At 39.2% G+C, this 5,920-nt stretch overlaps 1 long non-coding RNA gene across 1 annotated transcript; it reads right to left on the bottom strand.

Annotated features, from left to right (window-relative positions):
• Nucleotides 1–3,260: 3,260 nt before the first annotated feature.
• On the bottom strand, nucleotides 3,261–5,535 carry LOC148291236 (uncharacterized). Its single transcript, XR_015826025.1, has 3 exons — nucleotides 5,336–5,535; nucleotides 4,487–4,567; nucleotides 3,261–3,566 (listed from the first exon to the last, which is right to left on the bottom strand). It is a non-coding gene; the product is annotated as an uncharacterized LOC148291236 (long non-coding RNA).
• Nucleotides 5,536–5,920: the final 385 nt, after the last annotated feature.

Genomic DNA, 5,920 nt, shown 5'->3' with positions numbered 1-5,920 from the left:
CATTCCCACATCTTGAGCTTGCTCCTGAATCACCTTACTAGAGGTTTGATTATGGTGCTTGTCATGAGGACTCTTTCGCTTCTGCTGAATCTAATGAGTCTGCTGATTCTCTAGTCTTTTAGCTAGAGGTTTGATTAGGTTATGTCCTAGATAGGGGGAGTCTTTTTGGACTGTTTGGATGGTTTAATTTGTTATCACATTATGGAGATAATGTGATCTTGGAAGGGTGTCTATTTTGAGCAGATTGGAAGTCTTTATTTTGTAATTACATTGTGGTTCTTTTCCTTGTTTCTGTTTGAATAGTCTGCGCATCTTGTTAGGGGGAGTTGTTGTTGTCTTGTGTTTGAACAGCTGTAATGTGATTTGTAATCAATCTATGCTTTGTGTTCAAATCAGATTTTATGCCCTCTATTTATTTCCTCTACTTGCTGTTTTATTTCCTTGCCTTTTTGATCTTTCCTTATCAACAAGGGGGAGAACACTCTCAACCCCCTTATTGCACATATTGCATATTATTTAAACTTTAAAATTCTGAGATATAATATGCTTGTCTTGTGCTGGAAGTTTGGTTACTGTTTTTGCAGGTACATCATTTAATCATCTTCTTAGGTTTAGTTATGGGTTGAGTGTTCATGAGAGAGTGTGTTGTCAAGGAAAGCCAAAAAGGGGGAGATTGTTAATGTATGAATTTTGATTAATTCTTTTGGCTTCCCTTGACAATTTTGTAATAGGATATTTATATGTATTTATCAAGCTCAAGGATAGATTAAGTTTAGCATCTCTAAGTGTTCTTAACTCTCATTTATCCTATGGAGGTTGAAGCAATTTGACAAAGGTAAATCATGCATTGCATATCATGCATTAAAACTGTTTTCATAAAAGATGACTAGTCATCTTTGCTCAGTGCGATTTCCAGCTGATTAAATATCTGTTTTGTCCTATTCACTTTTCTCTCCCAGCTGCCATGTGTCAGTCTGACCTAAGGGATTCTTTTGTCTGTAAAGGCAAGTGAATTCCCAATTTGGAGGTCGTCTCTTTTGTGTGGAAGTTTTGGAAAGATTGGCTTGCCATCTTTCTCTTCTTCCTCAAGAGAAAACCATATATTTCATCTATGAGTTTTTCTATTTGATTTCTTTTGAAAAACTGCTTTTGAAATATGAATCTACATCTAGCTATTTAAATCATTCTCATATATAGATCTAGATCGGATTCATGACTGATTTCTTCAAGAGTATGGTTTCTTGAAGAAATTGGTCTTTCTCCCTTGAATCCAAAGTTTGGTTTCGTTCTAAGTTGAAGCTTGCAAGCTAGTGCCATGGGATGATCGAGCTGGAGAAGGAGCTGCCATTGCCATGAAGAACTTAGCTTCGAGCTTTGCTAAGTTGGAGAAGAAGATTGCACAAAGGAGGTAAAGCTCATCTTCCTAAATAGATCTAGGTTTTGCTTGAGCTTGCTTGTATTCCTTTGTAAGAATCTTTTTCTACTTAGTGGATTGCCTAGTCGGTTGATGACTCCCAGTTTTTCCCAATGGTGGGTTTCTGGGTAAACAAAACCTGTTTTGCATATCTGTAAATTTATCTGGGTTTCTGTTCTTGGTGGTTGACTAGTCATCTATATCTGCTGTTTGTTGTTTGCTGTTTACTTGATATTGATGACTTCACACACTTTCACCATAGTTGTTGCTAGCACAGGGGATGCCTAGATTGATGGGTCCTTTTAAGTGCCTAGGTTGTCACTAGTAATCTTCTAGGACTGCAGGTACTCTGTGGCATACTCTGTGTGTTCTCTTGATTGTTGAGTTCTTGTGTCTTGTTTGTTTAGTTAAATTTACCCCTCGTCACCTAAGTACCATTTTCAATCATTCTTTGAGTAGATCAAGATATCATCCACAAACACCACAACAAAATCATCCAAGGACCGAATATTCTGTTCATCAAATCCATAAACACAGCAGGTGCATTAGTCAACCCGAAAGGCATGACAACAAACTCATAATGTCCATACCTAGTTCGAAATGCTGTTTTAGGAATATCTTCCTCCCTCACCCTAACTTGGTGATATCCTGACCTCAAATCAATCTTTGAGAACACAGTTGCCCCCTTCAACTGATCAAACAAATCTTCAATCCTTGGCAACGGATACTTATTTTTAATCGTCACCTTGTTTAACATTCTGTAATCCACACATAATATCAGTGTGTGATCCTTTTTCATCACAAATAGGACAGGTGCACCCCAAGGTGACGTACTCGGTCTAATGAACCCTTGTTCCACTAGGCCATCAATTTGAATCTTGAGTTCTTTCAACTCGGTAGGTGCCATTCTATATGGAGCCTTTGATATTGGTGACGTTCCCGGAATCAATTCAATAGTAAACTCCACTACCCTCCTTGGAGGCAAACCCACAATATCTTGGAAAACATCATGATACAAAGATACTTTAGGAACATCTTCCAATGCTAAAACTCATTCTACTCTTTCCACAAGAGCTAGAAACCCAAACTTCATAGTTGCATCAATTTTAATGCACCTATGCCGAACCACCGCTTGTCCAGGAGTATGAAACGACACTAACATTCCATGACAATCAATTACAGCATGATTACACCGTAACCAGTCCACACCAAGTATCATATCATATGAGTTTTTATCCATAACAATTAAATCAGCAATGAACTCCTTGTTACCAATCAACAATGGGCAAGATTCACACACCAAAATCAATTTCATAGAACTATCCAAAGGTGACTCAACAGTTAAAGGCACACCAAGCACATTCCTTAGAGTCAACAAAATACCCCCTTCGAGTCAACCAACGACTTCTTTCAGAACAATCCAAATGTTCCAGCACTGAGATCCATCTCAGATGTACCCATACTACACATCTTTAGAGCTTACCCAAAGCCCTAACAAAGCAAACCAATTGCTCTGCTAACAACTGTCAGAGCTGACCATAAGCTCTATCACTTCTTCAAGGCCAACTATATGCTCCTACACCAAACTGTCAGAGCAGACCTTAAGCTCTAACACTTAAACCCTTCTTAGAGCTGAACACCGTAATTATCTCCTGAACTTACCCAAAGTTCCGACAAAGTAAAACAATTGAGCAGTTAACACACTGTCAGAGCTGACCATAAGCTCTAACACTCCATCAAAGCAGAACCATAAGCTCTGATACCAAACTGTCACGCCCCGAATTTTCAACAACAAATAATCTGCAAATTTAAACAGAACAACCAACAATCCGGGACGCGAAGCTCGGAACCTTCAACAAAAGTACCTAGAAATTTAAACTTTTCTTTCTTGATACAACACCACTGTTCCGAACCACAATGTCAATAATGACTCAACTCTTCTGAGTCAAATATTACATTACAAACTCACATAATAAATGAACAATCATTATATTACAAAATCTGCTCCTCAGAGTTCATTTCACACAGCGGAAGTCTAACACTCACCAACACTCTCACACCACACTTTACACTCTGTGGAACCACCAACGAGCCTCATGCTCCTCACCTTAAATCTCCTGTTCACGGTCTCTACCACCTGCAGGATTTTCCCCTACACCATTGAATAGTGCACCGGGTTCACCACAAAACAACCCGGTAAGCTTTCTAAAGCTCGTATGAGTAAACCACGTCCAGAGTACAATATGTCAATTACACATAATATACAAACACATGCACTTTCATTAGCATACCACCATCCTTGTATAATCAAGGTAATCATAATCATCAATATCATCACAATCACAATTCTTTTATTTTAATTAAAGAACTGTTTCAATCACCACCTGTGACCACACCAAAACTCTTTATTTCAAAGTAGTTTTCACACGTCATTTATTTGACAGATAGAAGAGAGAATACTATGAACCTCTAATCTATAACACTACAAAACTCCAAAGTAGTGTTCAATCATGATTACACTCCAGTCATGAGTACTAGATGGCGCCAGACTAGAGCTCTAACTGTTCTTGGGTCTTGCTCCCTAGGGTAATTAATCCCTCATTATTTGCCACGAGAATGCCCACCTAACAAACTCAGAAGGGATTCAAGGTATTCTCACCTAAATCCATCAACACCAAAACACCAACACCAAAAACACCAACACCAAAACAATATAAAATGTCATTTCACATTAAACATTGTTTTCTAGCCAAATACACCAATCACAGCAATATATATTTATTATATATATTTATGTGGTTATTCACGAATGAATTTCCACCATACATCCACAACATATGTTATATGGTTAAACACCAAAATCTCCAATAATAATAATTAATTCAAAACAAAATAGATTTCAATTACCTCATGAACCATTGAAGAACAAGCTCATGTGTTTTAAATCAATTAAAACATTTTATAAAATTACAAAAAACATGTTAATTATAGCCATTAACATTATCCAAGGTCACATTATAATAAATATAGTAATTCGTGATTTTACTCACGATTTAGGATGGTTTTACTCACCTCTCGTCCAAGCTGCGTCTTCAACAACTTAACGAATCCTCAATCTCAAACCTCAACGAGCAACTCAAACTCCAACAGTACCTAAGAAAAGTACATAGCTCAACTTAGCACAAAACTCCAAAATCCAAGATTTCGCATCTAATGACGAAATTGCCCTTTGGACCAACCGGGGATCCAAAGTGATCAAATCTCCTCCAACCAACTCCAAAACTGTGACGTACGTGCTGTCGACGTCGAATCATGACCAATGACACCCATTGTCCAAAAGGTCACTATTTGGGTCCCGTGGGTCCCACATGTCTAACCGACACTCCAAAAATCCGCCTTGGGCCCACAACCTCGGATTCCAAATCCGATCACACCAATGGACTCTAAATAGTCCCGACATCACCCTGCAACAATTTGGGCCCAATCCAACGGTCGGATTATTCTACATTACACGATCGAATGGCGATCGCTCGCCTTAACTTTGAAATTTAATAACTTAAGATCGGGAAGTCCGATCATCAATCCTTCTGAACCTACAGACTCCTCACAACACCAGCTACAACATAATTAAAATTGGACACGATCCAACGGTCCAATCATCTCGAACCAATGGTCCAGATTTGGGAGGCTCCGATCGTCGATTAAACGACGGAATCTCAACAATTTAAACATACTATCATGTTCAGTAACTCCCGGACTACATTCTGTCTCTAAAGCCCTAACTCAGAATCGCCACCCTGCGCCGCCACGCGCCGCCACCGCCGATGGTGGTTCGGGCGGCGACGGACCAACCCTAGAATCGCTGGTCAAGACCTATGCCAAAATGTTCTTAATACTGAGTAGAACAACTTTAATTCTTACCTCGAGGTCCAATTAGAAGTGTAAGTCGCTCAAACTGCCGGTTGAATTTGCTGATTTCACTGTTGACGAACCAACTTCACGGCGCCACCGTGCCTTCACTACACCTCCGATGGCTCCGATTCTTCTTGGGTTATGTTCACAAGATAGCAGGCTTCCTATCTGGGTTGGTGGTGTCGATCACCTCCACCGTACACCGCCTCAGAAGCTGCCGGAAATCGCCTCTCCGACGAGCTCTCAAACCTCCGGGTTCAATTGCAAATTATGAATCCCAACAGTGTCCATCTGAAATTTATAGGCAAAGTCTCTGTTTGCAATTTTGTCCCTGAAACTTCAAACGAGTATAACTTCTTCGTTTCAACTCGGATTCACGAACCGTTTGCGCCTACGCGTTCGTGAGATCAATCTCGATTCTCCAATTCAAAAATCATAATTTTCTCACTTCAATTTCTTATACTTCCTTTGAAAAATCATAAACTTCATTATATGGGTATTTTTGTCCCAATTTGTGATTAAACTCACTTAATTCCAATATTTTCACATCAAACCAAATTCATACAACACCCAAAATAGTCACATGACTTAATA

This window comes from Prunus avium, chromosome 8, assembly GCF_965620075.1.
Source record: "Prunus avium chromosome 8, drPruAviu1.hap1.1, whole genome shotgun sequence".
NCBI classification, from domain to species: Eukaryota; Viridiplantae; Streptophyta; class Magnoliopsida; order Rosales; family Rosaceae; genus Prunus; species Prunus avium.
This window is presented reverse-complemented; position numbering and strand designations above follow the sequence as displayed.